General features: G+C 40.1%; 1 protein-coding gene and 1 long non-coding RNA gene across 10 annotated transcripts in view; one reads left to right on the forward strand and one right to left on the reverse strand.

Moving 5' to 3' along the window:
- Nucleotides 1-23,930, reverse strand: part of LOC134471917 (uncharacterized) — a 128,772-nt gene that overhangs the window by 47,252 nt on the left and 57,590 nt on the right. The gene's annotated exons all lie outside the window — the stretch shown is intronic.
- Nucleotides 1-23,930, forward strand: part of Sh3rf2 (SH3 domain containing ring finger 2) — a 109,834-nt gene that overhangs the window by 9,144 nt on the left and 76,760 nt on the right. The window lies entirely within an intron of this gene.

Below are 23,930 nucleotides of genomic sequence, written 5' to 3' on the forward strand. Positions count from 1 at the left end.
GGCCTTCGACCATGAGCAGCTTCCTACAGTTTGAGTTTGCGTCAGCCTCCAGCATCACACTGCTCTAGAATCCCAGCTCAAAAGCCAGAGCAATCAATGAACTGTGCTGGGTTCCATCTTGAAGACTCACATCAAAGACACTCATGGGCTCAGACCCCAGGACTCAAGAGAGTAGAGGAGTTCATCTCTGATCATTGTCATTTCTCTGATCTTTTTTCCAGGCACCAAGAGCTTTTTTCAACTTGTCATATCTTTCTATACTCTACTCCAAGTACCTAGCCCACAGCCTAACCCACATGAGGAACCCAAACTATTTTTTGGAGTGGAAAAATAGAAAACAAAAGCATTCATGTCTCTGGTAGACTTCACAGACTCAGGAAATAATGCTTCATGATACAGAAATGAGCCCCTCATGAAGTACACTATTACAGAGCAGAGATATGTGGGTAATGAACAGCATCCTATATTAGGCTTAAAGCATGCGGTGACATGAATAATCTCATTAACTATCTTTTAAGTGATAAATACCACTCTGAAAAACACAGTGGGCCAGGTTCAAAATTACTGGGCTTACGAATCACTAACCCAAAGAAGATAGAAAATGCCATTTTATAGAGCTAACCTCCTGAGTCATACACCACAAATTCTACGTGCGCTCCTTTGATCTTAAGAAAAACTCTTTATCATGAGTTAATTGACAGTCATAGGGAGACTAGTGACCGAAAGAAAGATGCTCTAAACAATTTGCCTCTGAGTTGTCAGCTGGGTTGGCCTGGCTTCCATCATGAGAGGAAGCCAACATTGCAGGTAGGAACAGGTCCCCGACCTCTCATGTGGCCATTACCCTAATTTTACCATTTTTTGAACAATTACATTTTCATGAAATATACATAGTACAAAATCTATCACTTTAGCCTTTTCTAAGTGTACAATTCAGTGGTATTACATAATTCATGCTGTTGTACAACCATCACTATCACCCATCTCCAGAACTGTTTCAGCCTCTCAAACAGAAATTCTAGACTCACTGAACAATAATTCCCCGTCTTCCATTCCTCCAGCATGAGGTGTGTGCATATGTGTACATAATTGTGTATGTGTGTATTTTAGTTATTTCTGAATAAGAGGAGTAGACATTCAAGGATCATTTTTAAAATATATATTGTAGTTTTCTGATGCATCTCATTAGACTTGTAATGATGTAACTGAACATGGAACATGTAATGTGATTCAGAAGAAAGGCTCTGCATTTGTGTGTATTGCTTTTGGATAAGTTACTTAGTAACATTAAATGCCACTGCCACGAACTGGAAATAGTAATACTAACCTCTCAAGATCATTAGGAAGGTTTAATAAGATTATATACAATGGGTTTAACACAGGGCCTGGCACCATAGAAATTTCTGGTAAGGTCAGTTATCTGCTTGTACTCATCTGGGTAGGTTTATCTTGTCAAGTCCTCTCACCCTTACAGCAAGCTGCTGTTTCCCTATATTGTTCCCATCAGGAAACCAGCCCCATGCAACTGACCGCAGTCCCTTCTCAGATTGCTCGGTAGCCTTCTTTCTTCTGGGCAGTCAGGTCAGCCTACATTCCCCGTCAGGTTCCAGCGCTTCCCTCCAACGTGCACTGCATGTTAGGCTGCACAGCACTGTGTGTTCATTTCTCTTCCTACTGGACCATAAGCGCCATGAATAAAGTGTCTTGTCCTCTTCTGTACCTAGCACAGTGGCTGACATGCAGCCAGCACTCACTACAGATTTAATTGTGGAGTGCGTGGTGCTTGCCTTGTTGCAGGAAACTGCACCCAGCGTCACCAGCCACAAGGAAGAGGCTGAAAGAGCAAAGCACCAGTCGTTTTTGTCTGTGGGATCTGTACGAGCCCCTGTCTGGGTGACGAGGGAGCCTCTTGACTTAAGGCCAGGTGCATTAGGAATAATGCACAGGTGCTCACAGGGGATTCCAAGATAATCGGGAGGTTAGAATGGAGCTACATTGCAGAGAGAACCCCATTTCTTTGGCATGCTGAAACCTTCTGAACAGGTTGCCTCGGTTTTTTCAGAATTAAGAATTGTATCAGTGTACACATGAAAGTATTTTAATTGGTTGCCAAGGCAATGTGGCAAAATCACTGGGCACAGAGCAAGAAGAGAAGCCTGTAGGGCTGTGCTCAGGAGGGGTGTTTATCTGTAATTTTCATAAGCTGCCTGGATCTGAGAATGGCAAGGTAACAATAAATTTTATTGGGGAATTTTGTTCAATAAACAAAAATGGCAGAGAAGTGGAGGGGCATTTTTTGGGAAAGCAAGTGAGGCAATCTTTCAGATTCCAAATATCTCTTGGAATGGAGAATTCCTGTGGAAGAGGGAAACCCAAGTAGACTCTGTGCTTAAAGCAATGAGCAACAGGATGAGAGAAAAGTGGATGCAGAAATCAGTGCTCTCTTCCCCTTGAGAGATTATGAAAGGAGTTCAGTTTGCAGAAGCCTACCTTTAACAGGAAAAAAAAACATCTCTTTCTTTGGCTTTTTTTTGTATTAGAAAAGGAAGGGTTGGCAATTAACACTTCTCTTTTTATTGGCTTAGTTTCATTTTCCAAAGGCTTTGGAAAACTAGTGTTTTTTCCACAACCATCAATCTTTGTAGTTGAGACATGTCTTTGGCATTCTCAGCTTCCTCCACTCGTTGTTACCTCAAGACCTCAATAATCAGCACCCTTGTCAAGTGGAGTGTTTGTGCTGCTTGCTTAGGCAAGGAGTGTGGGGTCAGGAAATAAAAATAAAGCAAGAAAGAAGGTAGAGATTGTTGTTAATCGTCACCTAACAATTACTACTATCTAGTAGCATTATAACATGTGCTGGGCACTATTCAAATAAACATGTTTTCCTTCAATTCTTCCAACAGTACCTGGAGGTCTCTGGTATTTTCCTATTTCACAGATGAGGAAACTGCTAGGAAGGAGAAGAGCCAAGTCTTCACCCAGGTCTACTGAAATCCAAGGACTGAGCTTTGATTAGATCAGTCAAAGTGACCCCCACAAATGCAATGTTTTCTTGGAAGCCCATGGAGCCCCCCACTATTTGCCACTGCTGATCAGTTCCTTTGGCATCCACATCACCATTTTAATCGTGTTGATAAGCTGCTGGAACATGACTTAATCCTCACCTTAACTAGGCACTGCTTGATAGGAGCTTTAAGGACTTACATTAACAGAAATAAATCTGCATAAATAGACAGGGAGTCAGGAAAGGAAGACATTCAGTAAGGAGAGGGTAGAAAAGAAGGAAGACAGAAAGGGTACATGAGATATGAGAAGAAAACAAACACCAGTGAGGAAGGAGAATAGGGAGGAAAGCCAATCAGAAACTAAATGTGCAAGGCAGGCTATTTGGGGGAGATATTTTATCAGAGGCTGTGACAAGCTGTGGTCTAGAATTGGTCTGCTCTTCTTTTAATATAAACAGAGTCAGAACAAAATATTTATATTCCATTCCATATAGTATCCTGTCATCTGTATAAGCAAAATGATCCATGATAGGTAGGAGAAAGAAGAACCTGAAATTCTGCCTTCCCAGAAAACTATGTGACATGAGATGCACCTGAGTGCTTAGTAAATATTAGCAATTACTGTGACTATGGGGAGAGTCCAAATTCCGGGTGTCTCAAGAGCCCAGCATTCCAAATGTATGATTTCCCATCTTCATGTTTTACAGAGTATGCAGAGATACAGAAATATTTGCATTTGTGTTTTTAAAGAAAAAAATGTAAATTTAAAAGTTTTCTGAGAAAAGTTACCATTTTTGAGCATTTACAGTGTTCAAAGACCTGTGTTAAATACTTTACCCACAAAAGCTTATGTTACATGAAGCAACCCCGTTTTACAAATAAGAAATTTGGAGCTCAGAAAGAGTAGGTAGCTTATCCATAACTCCCAACATAGACTGACTCCAAGTCCATGCTCTGGACCGTCACATTATGTGAATGTATCATATAGCTCCAATGCCTTCCCTAAGCAAACAATATGCAAAGCTGATATCTTTTTCTATTTAATGGGACACAAGTAAAATTCTCTCAAGCATGTTACTAGTTGAAGTTTGGCATTCCAAAACTATATAGTGCCAGCTACATTGTATGACTCTCATAATTCCTTTGTAGTCTACAATTTCCAAGAGATTTCTTAGTATGCTCCAAACCAGCCAACCACCTTTTCCACTACTCAGTCCTCTCTTTAGCTTCCCAGAGATGCCCACATAAATGATGCGTTCAGATCTCTGGGGCCTGAACACACTGTATTCCCTCCATCTCTTAATAGCAATATCAGAAAGTCTTCTTAAAGTTCAGCCACACAAAACACATCTGGCCCCTCTTTGATGAGACCTATAGCTTTCTGAGCCAACTCAAGATGGTTGCATCTTTTTTCTGATTTAGATCTAAAACATCTGCCTAAATCCTCCTGTTCAGAGGTGGAGTGAGTGGATCATGGAGGGCATTACGCTCATCGGTGGACCAGTCCATCCATGAGTTCATAACTGACTGTGGCTAAACACAGTCACAGGTGGGCACAGCCAGAAGAGGCAGGTCACTAGGCAATGTAACCCGCAAGTGTATATTTTGGTCCTTGGCTCCTCTCCTCTCTCTCTGCTTTCTGGCTGCAGTGTGACAAACAGCTCTCCTCTGCCATGATTCTACCATGCCATCTCTGCCTTGGAGCCAGGCAATTAAGGACTGAATCCACTGCAACTGAAAAGCAGACTAAACCTCTCCTCCTTTAAATAGTGATGTAATGTATTTTGTCCCAGGGACGAGAAAGTGACTAATACAGTACTATTTTAGTATCTATTTTCTTTTTTTTTTAATTTTATTTAAGGAGAAAAAAAAAAGCAGAGAAATGGTACAAGATATACAGATTTACAGAAAAAAAAACAGTAGGAAATCACTAGTTAATGGATTACATATTGTCATCTTAGAAATAATTGTTCAAGTCACAAAATTAAAGCTTTTAAAGTGGACATTCCAACAATGATACTGCAAACAGTTCTGTTCAATGATCCAATAAAACTCTGTGATATCATTTTCTATCTTATACACTTAAATATACATGCAGTTATATAGTTTAGAGCACTTTCTTTTCCTCTCTTTTGTACAATGACTATTATACATTTTGGGTTTCATTGCTCCCATGGTTCTTATTACTTTTTTGGAAGAGAGTAAAACCAAATGTGACATAACAGAACAGAATCGGTCAAAGCAAAAGGGTGGACATAATAGATAATGTAAAAACATAATACAAGGTGATCAACAATAGTTACCATAATGCCTCCCGCTATCTCTAATAGAACTGCCTATATCATTAGTTATAATACAATTGAACAAAACAGTAAAGAACAAAACTGACAAAACCAAAACATTGGAGACATTGTAGGTCTTCAAAAGTAGATAAAAGTCAACGAGAATGGGCGTCATAATGAATCTCATTCTCTTCACAGCTGATGCCTAAACTGTCGAACCTGATACTATCCAGCAAACCAGAATAGGGGAACATCAGTCAAAAACAAGATGGTGAGAGTAATACAGGGCTTTAAATCGAGATAATGGAAAGTCAAAGTGGGTTACTATAATATATCCTGCTATTTTTATTTATTTTTCCTTTAATTAAAAGGATAAAAATTAAAAAGTAAATAATGGAGTGGAGATTGAGATAAAAGAAGGCATAACAGCGAAACAGCGCAGATCAAAACATAACCATTTAAGCAGAATAGTGTTTCACCACCAGATAATCCTGACCTAAAAGTAGTTACCATATTGTCTCTTTCCTTGAAATCCTTGAGTACAACTTGGTATACTGTAGCATTAAATATATCAAAACAATGTAAAACCATTTAAGAGAATGACAGCATTACAGAGTATTTAGAATCGACTAACAGAAAATGAACAATGGTTTCTGTATAATCTCCTTGTCTTTAAAAGGTGCTTATACTATCGTACATAATAAAATCCAATAAGATACAACCTATTTAGACCAATGGAGACAGAAGAACAAAAGCTTGATGAGACTTCAAAAGATGATACTAAATCAGTATTACCTATTAAGATGTCATTTTCTCCAAAATAGCTGTTCCTATCATCCAATCTTCTCTGCCTCATTTCTGTTGAGCTCTTTTTCTGTCAGTAGCTGTCAGTTTGTCCTCTTCATTTTGTTCTCTGCTCTATTCATTGTGGCCTCCCCGCCACTATTTCTGGATTCTTTGTATTTTTCTCTTTTTAGAATATCCTGCAATACTCTCTGTAGAGTTGAAGTGGTGGTTGCAAATTCCCCCAGTTCCTCTTTATCCTGGAAGCACCTTGTTTTTCCATCAATTTCCAGGGACAGTTGTGCAGGATATCTCAATCTTGGCTGGAGATTATTATCTTTCAAAGCTTGAATTATTCCCCCCCCCCCACTCTTTGTGATTTGATGGTTTGTGCAGAGAAATCTGCTGTAATTCTGATGGGTGTTCCCTTGTAAGTGGTCTGTTTCTTGTCTCTGACAGCTTTTAATATTCTGTTCTTGTATTGAATTTCTGGAATTTTTATTATTATATGCCTGGGTGTTGCTCTGTTTGGGTTGTAGGTAGCTGGGGTCCTGTATGCCTCATACATCTGAGTATCTTTACCTTTTGCTAAATTAGGAAAATTCTCCTGGATTATTTCTGTTAGTAGCTTTTGTAGTTCACTTGTTTGTGTCCCTACTTCTTCTTTTATGTTCTTAATCCTTAAGTTATGGATCCTTTTATCATCTTCTTGTCTTTGTATTATTGCTGTTTGTTTCTTGGTTACTTTTAAGAAGTTTTTCATTTCATTCTCCCATATTACAAGTCTGCCCTCCAGCTCAGATAGTCTGTCCTTAGTTTCTTTCAAGCTGTTATGCCAGTCTTCGATAGACTTCTTAGTTTCTTGGTAGTCCCTTTGAACCTGCTTCACGTATTCTATGCTTTCTCTGTTTTCTCCATCAAACAATTCTCCCCTCTTCTGTTCTTCCATTCCACCATCTGTTTTTTCTTGGGTGGTGCTTAGCATTTCTCTAACTATTCTGCATACTTCTAGCTTCAGGTCGTTGATAACTTCATTCCTGAATTGATCTATTAGGCTCTCTATATGGCGCTTTATGTCTATTGGTGCGGTGTCTGCTATTGCCTGTTTCTCAGAATTGGGGGCCGAGGAGCCTTTCTTGTTGCTGCCTCTTCCCATATTCTCTGTTCCTTATATATGCAAGCTTATATAGGAGACCCAGCTTCTCTCCCTGTCAGCCACAGCCTGATCGAATTGCTCCGGTTAGGTGTTCCCGCCCACCGCAGCACACCAGGGAGTTACAGACCAGGCAGCCTACGCGGGGCCTGCCCCTCCCGGCTACCGTCAGGCTCTGGGATCTGGGTTGGGCTAGCCTACTGGGTCCGCCAGCAGCGTCACGTAGGCCAGGCACTTTTCACCAATCCCACCTGAGAGGGGGATGTGTGGCTGGAGTCACCACCGCGCCCTGCTCCCGCAGGACTGCCCGGGCCCAGAATGTCCTCTGCTGGAGTCAAACTGTGGTAGAGTGTCAGTTTCTCTCACTCACCTCACCACAAGTCGGTGCACGCCTCCCTGCTCGTCCTGTTTTCGACTCCGTTCGCAGATTCCCATTCTCAGAGCTTCCACGCATCTCTCTCCTTGCCAAGCCGATGTAAAGGCAGTCGCCGCGCGGCGGGAAACCCAAATCGCGGCTTCCAATGGCGCGGGCTCCAGCCTCCACACTGAGGCTTTTCTGTTCCTGTTTTAGCACCAGGACTGCATTCCAAGTTGGTTTCTCTCAGCCCAGTTCGTTCCTGAGTCAGCAGAGCATATCTCCACCTGCTTATGTCTCCTTACTCTGCACCCTTCCTGACTTCTGAGCCGAGCCTTTCAGAGAGCCTCCGTAGTAGCTGTTATCTGTCCGCCATGTTCTCCCGGAAACCAATGAAAACAGTCTAAAAGCAAACTAGGAAGTTCACCAGTTGATCACAACTCCACAGTTGCCCGCCAAGGGGCGCAAAATATTTTCTTGTGATCCAAATATACCCTTTGCGATCTGAACAGAAATCTTTAGTATCTGTTTTCTCCAGGCTGAACAAAATATTCACTTGTTTCAACCCAATGAGCTAGTTTTAAGAATTTTTAACCCAGGGAGCAAGATAGAAAGATTACTAAGAACAAGAGTTCCAAAGTCATAATAATTAGTTTTAAATCCAAATTCTACTTTTTGTCTTTCATATGCCTTTGGGTAAGTCAGTGAACCACCCTAAGCCTCAATTTTCGCATCAAGTAACATTAACCTACCCTGGACACTGGTTCTGAGGATTAACTGACCACTCAAGAATTTGCCCATACATGCACTTAGCATGTTGGTGGTTTTTTTCTTATTTAGATTATTATTGGCACTTTCTTTGCACAAGTGTCTCAGTCACTTTCTCCTCATTGGGGGGAAAAAATCCAACACCCACAAGTTTACAAAGGAGAAAGGGTTTATTTTGGCCACACTTTGACTCTGTGGTATGTTCCATGGTAGAAAGCTTTTGGTGGAAAGGCCTGGGCAGAGGACAACTGCTCGTCCTATGGTAGCCAGGAAGCAGAGAGAGGGGAAGGAGGCAGGAAGATATATCTTCCAGGTCACACCCCCAGGGACCTGCCTCTTCTGTCCGGCGCCTACCTAAGAGCATATTTAGTTCTGAATTCTTCAGTAGGTTAAGCCACTGGTGAGTATAGCACCCCCGCGATTCAATCACCTTCTAAAAGCCTCACCTTTCAACACATGAGCCTTTTGGGAGCCATTCTAGAGCTAAAGCATAATGGAAAGTATCTCTCATATCCCACTGGTCCAAGATTTGATGCTTTCTGTTTGAATGTTCACAAATAAGTATGATGAAGGATTGCCCCATGAAACATACCTGAAATCACTCTGTGGTGGACTTTAGGTCTATCCGTGAGAGAGTAACACATTCTCAAGTAAATCTCTCTTGAAATCTTTTTCCTATAAAGAGCCTGTAGCCATAACAAACCTTGCTAAAACAACACGTTAAAGGGAAAAAATTGGGGTGTGTGTGTGTGTGTGTGTGTGTGTGTGTGTGTATGCTTTATACTTTAGAGGGAACATTTAAAATTGTATGAGTATACAGGCTACTGGTCTAAACTAAACTCAGTGGAAAAAAAAGAAAACTCACAGTTAAATGATAACCCCTGGCATTCACTCATTTACACAAACCTGTACTGATTTTGTGTCTGGTGCTCAGTAGACACTGAACAGGAAACAGACATGAAGGTACAACCACAAGCAAGACAGATACATAGCTTGCACTCTGCTGGGATGAAGATAGCTTAAGAATTTTATTTCTCACGTGGCATTTTATGAAATGTCTTGCTCCTACTTTCAATCTTTTTAAACACTTTAGATATTCTTCCCTTAGCATTAGCATCATTTATACTGCTTCTTTTGTGTCACTTCAGTTAAATAACTTATTTTATGGAAAAGAGAACAAAGTAATCCGTGGTGGTATTAGGTTCTCCCAGACATTGTCCTTAAGAGGACTAAGTGTTCCTAAATTATTTGGGATGCGTAAGGATGCCATTGGGTTAACAGGGACAGAAGATAGGAAATAAAGTGTGCTCAATAAAGGTGTGTTATGAAGCCAGCTACCACAGCAGGACCACAGCACCACCAGCTACCACAGCAGGCACCAAAGCTTGATCCTGTGGGGAAAACCCTGGGACACTGTAAAATTCTCAGAAATATTCTAACCAAAAAGTGAGAGATCTTGGGTATCTGTACCTCCAGGCTGGTCAGGCATTGGATAAAAACTGCCCCGAAAGGTACATAGATTTCGAAAAAGAAGGCTTTACCCAGAAATAGTAAAGGACTCTGAAGAGATGGTAAAAGAACACCAAAACATCACACATGCACACATGCACAATACCTCCAAACTTTGGTAAGTGTCTGCTGAATAAACTAACTATAAACAAATGCATGGTATGGAGGGTTAAAAGGAAAGATCTTTGATCCAGCTGTTCAAAGAATATCTTTCTAAGCCTCTTTATGCTGGTACCCAAAGAATGAGAAGAAGAAGGCACCGTAAAGAACAGACAATTAACTTCCAGCTTAGGGAAAACATCTTGAGCTTGATTTTCAATTCAAAATATTGTTTTGGCTTCTGCATAGAAAAGGAGTTTTGGAGGGACAAGAACAGAAGCAGACAGACAATCCTGATTTCCTGGATAGGTAACCTAGACTAAGATGGTGGCAGTGATGGAGAGAAATGGATGGATGTAAGAGTGAATAACAAATCAGATTAGGGTTTATTGTGAATTGTATTCTTTACATATCACTACCCTTACTAAAAACTTAATATGCTAAGCGATTCTTTTTGACCCCTGTAGCCTATGAATCAGGTATTTTTATCTTCATCTCTCACTTTCCAGGTAAGCAGATGGAGATGATCAAAAAGGTCATCTTGCTCAAGGCCATATAGAGAGCAGAAAAGACAAAACTAGACTTGGCCAAAGCTAGTGCTCTGAAGGTGCTGCATACTGCATTAAAACTGAGAGAGCCAGGTGTGGTGGCACACAGCTGTACTCCTAGCTACTCAGAAGGCTGAGGTAGAAGAATTACAAATTTGAGGCCAATGTGAGTGCTTGGCAAAACTCCCTGGAAATAGAATAAAAAGCTTGGTGTATAGCCCAGTGGTAGGGTGCCCCTAGGTTCAATCCCCAGTAACACAGGGGTGAGGGAACTACCTGGTATCACCCTCTTCTGAATACACATCTTACTCCTCATGTCAATGGTGTTCATCTGCAGAGTATAGTCAGGCAGAGGTGAAGATCGCAAGCATTAAAACACCGAAAGTCTTCAAAGTCAGCTCCCACAAACTCTCAGAACCTCAGTTGCCTCTTCAGGAAAATCCCAATATCCATTTCAAATGGTTGCTGCTAACATAGAATGGAACTCCACAAGGCCAATGCTTTAGGGTTACCCCAGTGTCAACTCAGGCTGCCTCCGACTGGGGCATAATTTGGGTGAAGTCAGATTCACATTTTGGGGAGCTGGCTCAGGAGACTTGGCTCAAAAGACTGGGGGTAAATTTTCGTCCAAGGAGATGTCATCTCAGCCAATTCTTCCCATGACTTCCTGAGGCCTGATACAGACTCTGTCTTGCATCAAGGGCGCTCCTAAGCCAAGCTCATAGCAAACTTTCTTTTAAATTGCCACCTGTTAAGGAATCATAAACATGGAGCTGAAAGGGCTATAAAAAAACATCTGGTCCAGTATCCTGCTATGCATGTATGAGGGGTAAGGTTTAACAAGAACGGACTTTGCCCAAGGTCAGAGAACACATGCGAGGACGACTCCAAGCTTCCTTATTCTCAGTCCAAGCACTTGCATTTCACTGTCCTGCCTTGCCTCTTTCCCACAACATTCTAGTGAGTTCCCCAGGCTTGGGTCAAAGGCCTTCAAACCGGAGGGAGCCTAGACAAGCCCAGTTGAAATATGAACACATCTTGATTCAAGTGTAGTGTTTTGCCAGAGGGCCTGTATAGGGCATTCTGACTTCTCACTCAACCGTAATTTCATCTGAACAGAAAATAAGTATTTACATGCTTTCACAGTTTCAGCCAATTTTGAGCCTCAAAGAGTAGTTTTCCAGTACTCCACGAAAATCACAAGGGACAAGCTACAGAGTGACAGAATAAAACCAAGGCATTAATAAAAGCATCTTTAAACTGTAACAAAAATGGTATGAAAAAGACAAACGTGGAACTGTCAAAAATGCCATCTCCGTGATATGGACTGAAGAAGATGCATCCTTTAGTGTGCTAGACAAAAAAACTAACCAGAAGCAAAATTAAAAAAAAAAGATATTAGTTCAGAGAACTTCAAGGAGGGCTGAAAAGCCTGATGGAAGGTCACATTTGCCAAGAACAATTCCCCCATGATCAAAGTGCTGGCTTCCAGGACTGACCTCCTCGGCACTGAGCTCAAGGTCTCCCTTGGCCTCTTACCCTGTGGCTGCAGTTGAAGGTCAACCTGCTGAAGGCTCCACTACCTTCATACAGAGGAAAAGGAGTCTTCCCTGTCCTCTCTTTGAATCTCTAACTCCCAATTTGAAATTCAAGTCAGGTGCATCTAATTGATATAGCCTAGCTCCTTAGGCTGGAAGTACCACTAAAAAAGCTGGTGTTTTCAACTTCCTAATTTTGAAGCAGATTCTAACACTTACTAAAACACAGAAGGTAGGTGAGTTCTCAAAGACAGAAAGGAGTTCAGATGTGGGTCATTCACAGGAATCATAAATAGATGCTGTAAGAAATATGGCAGCAAAGAGCTTACATAGTTCCATGTAATTATGGAAAAGAGAAATAATTATTTTCGTGATCTGGTTCAAAGCTGGTCCTTAGTAAACACCTGCTGAATTGAAGTGGTCCAGAAGCTTAATAAATAAGGCCTGATTCTAAATCCTAATACTTCTTTGGGACTAATACTGACAAAATTAAGATGGAATTAAAGTTCTGTGTCTCTTTAGTTTCTTCATGCCTAATGTATTTTTCTCCCTAAACTTTTGTTAATGAAGGGTAGACTAACCTGGCTCACTTGTTTAACTTGCATGACTATATAATTTCTTTTTTGAGGTGGGGGAAGGGGGGTATATTATTTCTGAAAAAAAATGGAAACCTGGCATTTTTGCCAATGGAAGTCTATTAAAATAAAAATGAGATTCTTACCTGGGAAGAATATTTAAAAGATGTAAAATTGCTATTGACACTCAAGATACACTAGCAGGTTAAAACTGAGATCAAAAAGAATGCAATAGGCAGGACAGCTAGCAAATACAATTCTGTTTCACTGAAAAACAGATCAGGAATTTAAAATGCCATGCCTCAAAGAGTTTTCACAGGTAGTGTGAGATTTGATAGCAGCAAGCAACTGATGGAAATTCTTATACAGATGCTGAAATTAGTTTTGCTAACACATACTCCTACAGTGAACATCACTCAGCCTTGACTCCTGTAAAGCTGCCCACAGAGATAAAATAAAGAGGGCAAAATGATATCATTCTGAAAGACAGTGGGATGGTCCTGGAGCACTGCCTTCCTGCATCCATCCTCCCCTGTTGGCTTCAAGTCAATTCTAAAGAGTTTGTAGGGGGGAAAATCCCGAGGGGCTCATCTTTAGTTGTGACTTAGTCACCCTAATACAAATAATTATTTCTCATTTCACATTAAAGTGCATTCTTTGGCTCCTCTGTGACTACTACAGTCTGTTTCTCACCTGGGGAGGAGGGGGGGCACTGGAGACACAAGAAATGTCAAAGGTCGAGGAAGTAACTTACACTCTGGATTTCTGGGTGTAGATAAACCATCTCAGGATTCCTTGGAATGCAAGGTCTCAAATACCTAAAATATGGGACATAATTGTGACAAGGAGTGTTTAAAAGAATTTTAGCTGTTATGATCTAAAAAACAGAAGTCCCAGCGGGCATTTAACCACATGTTATAATCACATTATTTTGCCATTTAACTTCAGTAGTAAATTTGAGTCTATCAATTCAGTGAAAAAGATAAGTTAGCCAAGTTAGATGTTAGTACCGATTAGACCAACTTATCTCCCGGAGAAACTTTGCCTGTGTCTAGACAATTGATTTGTTCTTTTCTGTTGTAATTTGCACAATTTCTTCTCTGACTGGTGGTGGCCGTGTGCTTAGAGGATTAGTAGTTTCTTGGGAGTTTGAATGGTCAACTTTGGGCACGACAGGATCCGTGAGTTCACAATCATTTGGATTCTTTACCTTCCTCTCTGTTCTGCCCGCTGCTATTTCATTCTCAGGCAGGTCCATTTTAGGAGCAAGATCCTGGCAGGCAAAGCCTAAATTATCATACAAGCTTTTAATCTCAGAGACATTGAGGACATCTTCCATGAAAACTTTACCAATTAGCTTGGGCTCCTGTGTGCACTTCTGAGCAATACAATATTCTGATTGGCTGGGACTGGGCCAAATGGCCAGCCGTGAGAGCAGAGGGCTGGGCAGGATCAGTCCTGCACCATATGGATTGAACAGAATTAATAGAGAGTAAAAGACAAATGGTTCATAAAAGAAAGAGATCCTGTAAAGACATGTCTGAGTAAGAATACACTTTTAGAATTATTCACATTTTATACATGGGAGTTAAGGCAAAGAGGGACCACAATTCAAAGCACTTATCAATGCCTTATTATTTCCCATAACCCTTTGAGTTCCTACCCCATCCTTTTACCACCCACAACTAGTCTATCAAAATCATGTCCACAGCTTTTAAGATTCTGTTCGAATGCTGCCCCTTTAGAAAATCTTCCTAGATGATCCCACTCTGAGAGTCAATCTACTTTCCTGTCTGTTCCTGTAGCAAAATTCCTTGGGCACTTACACTATCCTGCCTTCCATCTCTTATACATGCATAGTTTTGCCATATGTTCGCTCCCTGACTTCTGCCACCAGATTAAAAGATCAAAAACACTTAAGGACAGAAAAGAGCAACAAAAAAAGAAAGAGATAAGAGTGGATTTTGTATTTCTTCTGTGTCTCTCTCTTTCTCTCTCTCTCCCCTCCCCCCCTCCCCATTTATTATTTGTTGGTTTGTCTTTGTGGACTCAGAGTCCTGAGGGCAATGGCTCTATATTATTCAGTTATTCCTTTTTTATAACTTGTACAAAATAAATACTGGATCTACAGGTAAATTATGAATTCATCACTTGATAGTTTATTGTAGTTTCTGACATCAACTGTCGTCCTCTTGTTCTGATGAGTAAGACTCCCAAAGAATAAAGGTATTAACATCAGTTGAGTTAGTGCTCCTAAATTTTATACCAGATGGAACATAATACATTTAAACTATTGCATAAGAGAATCTGCTTTAACATAAACTACAATTTGATCAGGTTTGTTAGACACTCAAATCCCTCCAACCATCATTTGTAACTGATTTCCAAATCCTTTGATTTCCAAGAGAAAAAGCTGGATTCAATGATATCAAGTAACCTTCACCCCCAGCTCTTTGACTTCTTGACATTTCTTTTAGCTGTTTGGGTTTTTATTGCTATGTCTCCTTATCACCAGGAAGTCCATAAACTGTAATTCTATTCAAACTACATTTACAGGAAAATGTCAGGAGTACAGCTTATAGAAGTTTGCTCTGTATCCATTTCATGGATCTTTATGTGACCTACAACAGGGCTCCCCTTTGTTCTTATATCATATGCTCCAAAAAGAAAGACATTTTCTTGAGTGTTCTAAGAATATTTACATAAAGTGATAAACTCAATTTCTAAGCTTTTGTCATTTCTCACAAGGCTATTCAAACAGCAACAATTAGAAGAATCATATGTCAACCACCAATTGCAATGTTTTCAGTTTTACTCCTAGAAATGGCACTGTCTTATTTTGTCCATGGTGTTTACTCGCAGGCTGTGTGTGATTCTGTAGATAAAAAGGAAGAGTGGTGTGAGTTCACTTGGTTATCTAGGGCCATATTAGTCCCAGAATAAAAGGTCAACTGGCATGCTTTGTTACAGTTTGTTACTGCTTCTGTCTAAATTCCCTGACCACCACACCAGAGCCTCGTGCAGTCATAGGTGGAGTTTTTTCAGAGGTGGCTGGATCTAGAATGTGTGACACTGGGATTGATTAATGGTGCAACATTAGTTAGGATCGAGCACACTTGGATGAACAGGATGAGTGCTACTCACCCTAAGTAAGTTGGTTAAAATATAAAGGATAGAGAGTTGCAGTCATTTCTTGTTTCTTTGCTACCTTCTGTCCCCATGGACTATTTCTCCTCTCCTTATGTGTTCCTACCTTATCTTGAAGCTGGCTAATTATAGACTGAAACCGCTACAAACTGTGAACTAAATAAACCTTTCCTCCTTTAACTTTGGGTGTTGGGTATTTTATCTCAGCAGCAAGAAAAATAACTAAGACATAACTTATCCTAAAACTATTTTTGACCACTGTGGTTTCACTGTCCAGAACCACTGTAAGTGAGACTAGGGTGATGGAATTTTTCTGTAAAACCAAGAGAAAAGAAAAAGAAACTGTAAATTCAATGGTATTTATTTCAACATTTTGTTTCTCACACAAAGCAAATTAGACTGGACATTAGGGGGTTTTCAAAGTTGAAAAGAACTAAGATAATTGGTGTTTACATTAACTACCGCAAGCATCATTCATCTTTTCAACAAATATTTACTTATCAGCTACCAGTTGCCAGACATGACTAGACCACAGAGAAAATAGTACATTCCATCTATGCTCTCCTGGAGAGTGCAGTCTCCTCAGAGAGATTTAAGTAGTAAAACATGGACCAGATGTTAAAGTGAGACGGGAAATAAGAAAAAGGCCTGGAAGCTCTTTTCTTTTTGAGGAAGGATACTTGGAACAATGATTAAGGAAGAAGGAATTAAAACAAAGATTAGGGCTCAAAAACAGTACTTCCCTGAGGTACCGAAGAGTAAGTAGGAATGACTAAAGCATTAGGCAAAAGTATCTGAGGCAAAGGGAGAATCAGCTTGTGCAAAACTCTTGAGGAAGGGGAGCTGGCTATAGTGGTGCATAATCCCAGCACTTGGAAGGCTGAGGCAAGAGAATCACAGCAAGTTCAAGGCCAACCTGGACTACATAGTAAGTTCAGAGCCAGCCTGAACTATATAGTATGCCGAGACCTTGTCTCAAAAAACAGAGTCAGAGAAAGACAGAAAGTTTTAAGGAAGAGACACTGAATTATTAAATGCCTTAGGCTTTGTAAAGAAGGGAAAGGGGTTAAATGAAAGGGTATGGGGCAGAAACCCACTAAATTTTAAAAACAATGAAAATCCACTGAATAATTTTGAACAGGACCATTATAGTCCAGTTTGCAGAGATCTAAAGACCATTCTGGCCACCTTAGTGAGAAACACAGGGTGAAGACAATACAGAAAAAGGGAAACATGGCAAAGAATGTGATGGCAGCTGTGGAGACAGAGAAGTCACATGTCTGAGATTTATTTTGAAGATTCAGTTCCTTCTCTTGCTTAAGTGGAACCTATTAATACCATGTCCTGGGGTTATATAAATAAAGGAAAGCATGTATTAATGAGTTCATAATGACACTTGACACACTGTAAATGCTTAATAAATGTTAACTATTATTTTTTTCATTATTTTCAGAAATCATTTGAATAAAACTCTTTTTCCCTACTAAGAACCTTTTAGACAGTTCTAGTTCACAAGAATTAAAATACGCACATTGTATCTGGCACTGAACCAAATGCTGTGGGGGACACAAGAGAAAGAGGAAATATGGTTCTGGAAATAGGAACAATCCAGATTTCACAGGTAGACATGAAGGAATGATAAGATGAATATTCTTCAAACAAACAAAAGTGATGCAAGCTAGGTTGGTGCTATCCCAGGACTCTGGGAAGTTGAGGCAGAAAGATTGCAAGTTCGAGCTCTGGGCAACTTAGTGGCTTAGCTACACTCTGTCTCAAAATTTAAAAAGGCTGGGGATGTAGCTTACTGAGAAGACCTTGGGTTAAATCTCCAGTACTGCAAAAGAATGAGATGCAAAGACCTCTCAAAGGAATAAGAACTCTCTAGCATTTATGACTGAGGTAAGAATCCTCCAGTTGGAATAAAATCCCTAGTATGAGCTGAATGCTGCTTATAGGTCTTGTTCAGGCTACTGCTTCAAAACAATAGGTTTGTATAAAGAAAAACCTGCAATTTCTAAGTAAACTCTAAAAAGGCATTTGAATTTGACTCATCTAATTTGCACATTTATATATCCTATCTAAATCCATTTCTGACCATTAGCTGAGCACTGAAAGCAATCTCTTAACTCTGAGTGGAACAAAAGATGCCTCAAGAAAAAAAAATTGGCAAATATGCCAAAAATAAATAATATTTGCTTAGCACCTATTGTGTGCCAGACCCCATGATGGGGATATTGTTCCTCTGCTCAGTGGAAGAGGAAACCAGGAGTTAGTTCTGGGAATGTCTGAGTGATTACAGAGATTGTAAGTGGCAGAGAAGCAATTTTGAATCCCAGCATTCCAGAGGCTGAAGCAGGAGTATTGCCTGGAGTTCAAGACCAGCTTGGGCTACATAGCAAGTTCAAGGCCAGCCTGAACTGCCTAGTGAGACCTTGTCTCAAAAAATTATAAAATAAAATTAATTAATTAAATAAAATGAAGGTGGTTCTAAATATTCTAATATATTCATAAAATATAGCTAAATGAAGAAAGCGAGTGGCAGAACATACTTAAATATTCAAAAATAGGTCTATACACATGTTTGTGTAAGTATATGGATTTTTATATGCTATAAAAAATCTAGAACATTATTCTAAAATACAAATATCATATGAGCCCATATATAACTTAAAACTTTAAAAGTCACATTAAAAATTAAAAGAAAGGTAAAATTAATTGGAATAGTTATATTTTAATCTAATGTATGAAAATATTAGTTTAATATGTAACCAATATAAAAACTACTAGTGAAATACTTTACATTGTTTTTTCATATTAGTATAAAAAATCTCTACAAAATCCATTGTAGATTTTTCATTTACAGGACATTATAATTCTGACTGATCAGAATTTAAATTAAATTAATTTAAATTAAACAGCTACATGAGTGGCTGCCATAGTGGACAACATGGTCTAGAGGCGTATGCATCCAACTGTGGGCCCAGGGTGTCATGCCTAGGAAATGGAATTAGAGAAGAAAAAAAAAAGAGAAATTTATATTTTCTTTATACATTCCATAGCATGTAGGGTTTTTTTTTTTTTAGAGACCAGGAAACTGAGGCTGGTAAACATTAAGTATCTTTATCTGCTCAAATTCCCACTGTCAATAAAGGTGGGAGCTGGGATTTCATACAATCTGATCCCAAACCAAAGTTCTTGGCCACTATGCTAAGTCTGCATTCCTTCCTAGGGTATTGTCTGGGCCTTGCCCTATCCTAATAAATTAAAAGACAGTCAATAAAAGAAAAGGAAATATTCTTTCTGTTCCCATGTTACTAGAAATTACATGAGTTCACAGCTATGAAAATTTTTTTAAAGCAGTGAATGTAACATATTGGGTGTATTTCAAAAAAGGTTTTGATAATTCTGAGCATGTAATTTTCACTGACATGGTTACAAATGCAACTTGATCTTCATATTATTCTCAGAGCAGTTGAAAGGAAGAAGGGAAGTAATCTCTTTGTGAAACATTGAGTCATTTCCGAGTCATAAATAGTATCAGTGGGCACCTTGTTCCAATGTGTACTGAGCCTTCCACCTTGAGCCTTCCAGCCTTGAGGTTTCCTGTGCATTGGGCTGGTTCTCCTCTGACCAGAGCTCTACTTTATCCTGCAAGGTATTACAAATCCTACCTAAAGCAACCTGTGAGTATTATCTAAACAGCTGTATGTGAACTTAGAACTCTTCAAGGAGTCGTATTTGTTCTTTCTACAAAGCAAGCCCCTAGGTTTGGAAATCTTTCCTATCCTCCAAAGACTGATCAGTTGGCTTTACATATCTGTGGATAAGAAAAGCAACAAGACATGTCATTTAGCTTTCAGAATGACTGCACAAAGTTAGATACATGGTTCCAAAGACTGTGACTATTTCTTTCTAGCATGAGAAAGGCCAAGCATAAAGTATAAAGCATCCAGATCAAAGTATGAACGAATGAGAGTGAGTCATTCTTTTAGCTGGTTCACGAGGATTGACCAGAATGCTAGCCATGGCTTGCCACGTGCTAAAGAAGAAAAACATGTGGTCTCACCTGACCCTAGCAAAGTGCTGATTAATTAACCTATCATATCATGAGGGGCGAGGCTAAAATCAGGCCCCAGGGTTAATACACAAGACATAACATGAGGCTTGGTAACAGCACCCTGGACTTGGACCACCGATCTCCTGCTCAGGGGTACAACAACAGAACAAAACAGACAAGATACATATTTTAGTTATAAGGGGAACCAGAATGGTCAAAGTCAAAGAACAAAGACAATGAGGCTCAGCGTTTTTGCCTTTATTAGGTGCACGGCTTGGTTGGGGTGTGTGCCGGTGGACTGCAGGAAGCCATGGGATACACCGCTGACACAGGCAGGGCTCCAGGACTGAAGAACAAAGCATTTTTGTGCTAGTACACAGGAATAGATCATGGTTAACTAGTAACCTGGTTGTCTGCTAACTGTGCCTACTGAGCTGACAGAGGAATTTAGGTGCGAGTCACAAAATCCTCAGCTGTGGTGCTTATCTTGCTTTGAGACGCCAGGACTTGATAGACTGTTTGCTGGTTTGAGCCCTGGCTTTGTAGCCTTGCCACAAGTCACTTAGGCCTAGATGAGAGTCTCAATTTACCTTATGCCATTTTATTAATATCAGTTACTGCCTGCTCACCGTTGCACCTGGCTGGTCCTCAGCAGCGTTGGACAGTCCAGAAGTAATAGGAATAGCCATGGGACTGAGTTTTTGAGCATTTGCCATATTCTAAGCATGGTGTATGGACTATCTCATTTAGTTCCCCAACAAGCACTTGTACTTCATAGTATCATCATTTAGACTTGGCCAAAGAGAAGTGGAAAAGTTGGTGTGTCAGTCCAGACCTTTTTCTCTTCAAAGAATATGCTTCTTGGGATTTTGAGCCAGACTTTGAATCTTTGGTGGTTTTCTCAAGTTATTTAACTTAGCATCAATTCATTTGGAAAAGAAAAAAGAAACCTTTGACACTAAATTATTCAGAAAGAGAAACTAAGCATAGGGAGGAGAAAGGACAGAATATGCTAACATCCAGACAGGATGTCAGAAACTTCATTTCTACTCTTCAGGAAAAATTGGTTTGTTTGCTACCTTCTAAAGAGGTGAGTGATACAGATGAAAAGGTATTTGAATGATGTGGGTCCCTCCTCTGCCTCCACTACCTGCACACAACACTTACTTATCCCCCGTAGACAGGTCTCCAGAATGCTATTCACATGGCAGTTATTGGTGATTACCCAGAGACACAGGAGTCCTCTCGCCTCCTGAGTACTGTCTCAAGGGATGACTGCCACAGAAGACAACTGTCTGCTAGGCTGTATCATCCCAGAGGCAGGGACCTACTCTACAAGTGCTCCTATATCTTTTTGTACCTTTCCAGGAGCCACAGGGGCTGATTACATTACACTCAGCCCAGTGGCCTGGCATCATGAAGTCACTTGGCCTATCTGTGAGAAGGATTTTGAGGGTAAATGAGCGGAAGTGTATAATGCCCTGATCCTAGTTTGAACACCATGATGGCAATACTTTGTCCTATTTGTTGCTGTATTCACAGTGTGAAGTACACAGCTAGATGTAAAGAGTACAAGAGAACTCAGGATATGAATGTCGCCCTGATAGACATGTAAACATCCAATTAAAATGCAAAGTAATGAAAGTTGATTGGGGAAGTAAAAGGTTTATGCAGTAAAGGGCTCATGTGCTAGGGAGTAAGGAAAGGCTTTTATGACACCTCAACTGGGATTTGAATGATGAGTAAAGGCAGCTGAAGAAATGTCAAAAAATTTCAGAGCAGAAGAATCATATGTATAAAGGCTCTGAAGCAAGACAGAACTCAAAAAATCAGAGGAAGAAAGAAAAAAGCCACAGAAATTGACAGTGGACTTTAAGCCATATTAAGGAATTCAGCCTTTATTTGGGGCAATCAGAAGCCTACTTAAGAGTTTGAGCAGAAAAATAATATGATGATTTGGAAACTGGTATTTTTAATTTTAGTTTTCATACCATCCAAGAAAGACAGTGGATCTAAAATCACCTAAACTACTCTCCAAAATGTCTTTTCAGCCTTCTCCAATTTTTTAAACCTTTCTGGTATATGTGATAGTTGTCAAAATGCCCCAAATGGTGTATTCTTTTAAGAAGGAAGAGAAATTGCTAAAATCTCTATGGGCTCACATAGGAGAGAAAAGATGGTGCTTTCATCAGGCCATAAAAATAACTCGTCTTCCTCCACTTGAGCGCATTCAACCACTCTTAATCTGTTACTTGTGAGGATCTCTGGCTTTGGTTTTGACATTAAGACAAAGTTGTTATCTTCTAAATATTTCAGCAAGAAATATATGGAAATGGTTCTGCTACATCTTCTATTTAAGGCATTTAAATGACAATTATGGAAGCTGTGAAGTAGTGGGAAGGGAACAGAAGAATTAGAAAAGATGTATCCATTCTTTGTGCAAGATAACAATTTATCACAAATGTAAAGGCTAAAACAACACGTGTATTCTCTTAGCATCTGTGGTCAGGAGTGATGTACAAACTTAGCTAGATCCTCTGCAAATTAAGAGGTCTGCCAAGACTGGGTTCTCATCTGGAAGTTCGGTGAGGAAGGATTCACATTCAAGCTCACCCAAGACATAATTAGAATTCAATTCCTTGTGGTGTAACGCTAAAGAGCCAGGCTTCTTGCTAGTATTAACTACAAGTCCACCTTCAACTCCGAAGATACTGTCCCTGGTTCCTTGTTATATGAACCTCTTAGCATGGCCATTTACAACTTCAAAGCCAGTAATGAAGAGACCTAGCAAAACGCCTCTAGCAAGATGGACTCTTACATAACACAAAGTCATCATGGTAGTAACAGCTCATTACCCTTGCTGTTCTGTGGGTACAAACAAGTCACATTTCCTGCCTACACTCCGAGAACACAAAGGCACGAACAGCTTTGCTTATTGCAGAGTCTGTCTCCGACAAACAGACAGGGAAAGGAAGAAAAAGTAATGAGCAAGAAGGAAAAATAAAACATGGAGAAGAAAAATGTATCTATGTATATATAACATGTATTAGCTATGTATTATATGAAAGTGCTATGCCAACGATCTTCATATCCATTGTATCATTTAATCTTCTAAATCCTATGTGGTTAAGTGTTACTACTATGATCATTTGACAAAAGAGAAATTAGCATTCAGAGAAGTAAAGCAAGTTTTCCAAAATCTCACAATGTAAAAAATAAAACCAAGGGCTGGGGATATAGCTCAGTAGCACAGCTCTTGCCTGGCAAGCACAAGGTCATGAGTTTGATCCTGGGGCGAGGGGCGGGGGGACGGATGACAAGATTCATACTTGTCTCTATTACACACTATAGACCAAATTTTAACACATAGTATAGTCTGAGAGGAGTAAGGTAAAAGAGAGAGCAAGAGAATAAGAAAACATGGAAAACAGGGGAGAACAGAACTGTCAAACCATATGCAAATTTGTTCCTAAGAGCTGGCAGTTAATAAGACAACCTGTAGGTCTACCATATTTTGGACTGGTTTCAGCAAAAACCACCCAATTAAAAAACATACACTTGAAGTGAAGCCAGTAGGATCATAAATAAATTGCATGCTTCTGAACCATTTTCCAACTCACCTGAGTTTTTCAGAAATTGAAGCCAAACCCTATACTCAAGTTGTGCTCCAAATTTCAAGAGACACCCAGCTCACCCAGGCAGCATCTTAAACACTTGTTCTGCCAAACTCCTGAGGGAGCACATCTGGGCCCAGGCAGCCAGATCAGAGCTCGAGCTTGTTTTTCACAGCTCATTTGCAGTGTCCCATTCTATTTCTGGATTCTCTATCCCTCCCAACTGACACTGGAGCTCAGTGTCCCAATAGCTCTCTAATGAGGGACTCCCAAAGTGTTATCCGGGTCAGTCCTCAGAAACAACCCTTTCCCAGCACCTGCTCAGAGAAGGTGGCCGGACATGGCACAGCCCTGGCTCTTCTCATGACTTCTGAGGCTCTCACCTTAAAGAGACAGCTGCAATACTACTGAAAGCCTCCCCATGGTGACATAAGGTGCCTCATAGTATGTAGGGGAAAGAGGTATCTGGAAATCAGATCCCTTCGGTATCAACCCAG

The sequence above is a fragment of the Cavia porcellus genome, unplaced genomic scaffold (assembly GCF_034190915.1).
Source record: "Cavia porcellus strain 051 isolate PalLab524CR breed Dunkin Hartley unplaced genomic scaffold, mCavPor4.1 scaffold_21, whole genome shotgun sequence".
In the NCBI taxonomy this organism is placed as follows: domain Eukaryota; kingdom Metazoa; phylum Chordata; class Mammalia; order Rodentia; family Caviidae; genus Cavia; species Cavia porcellus.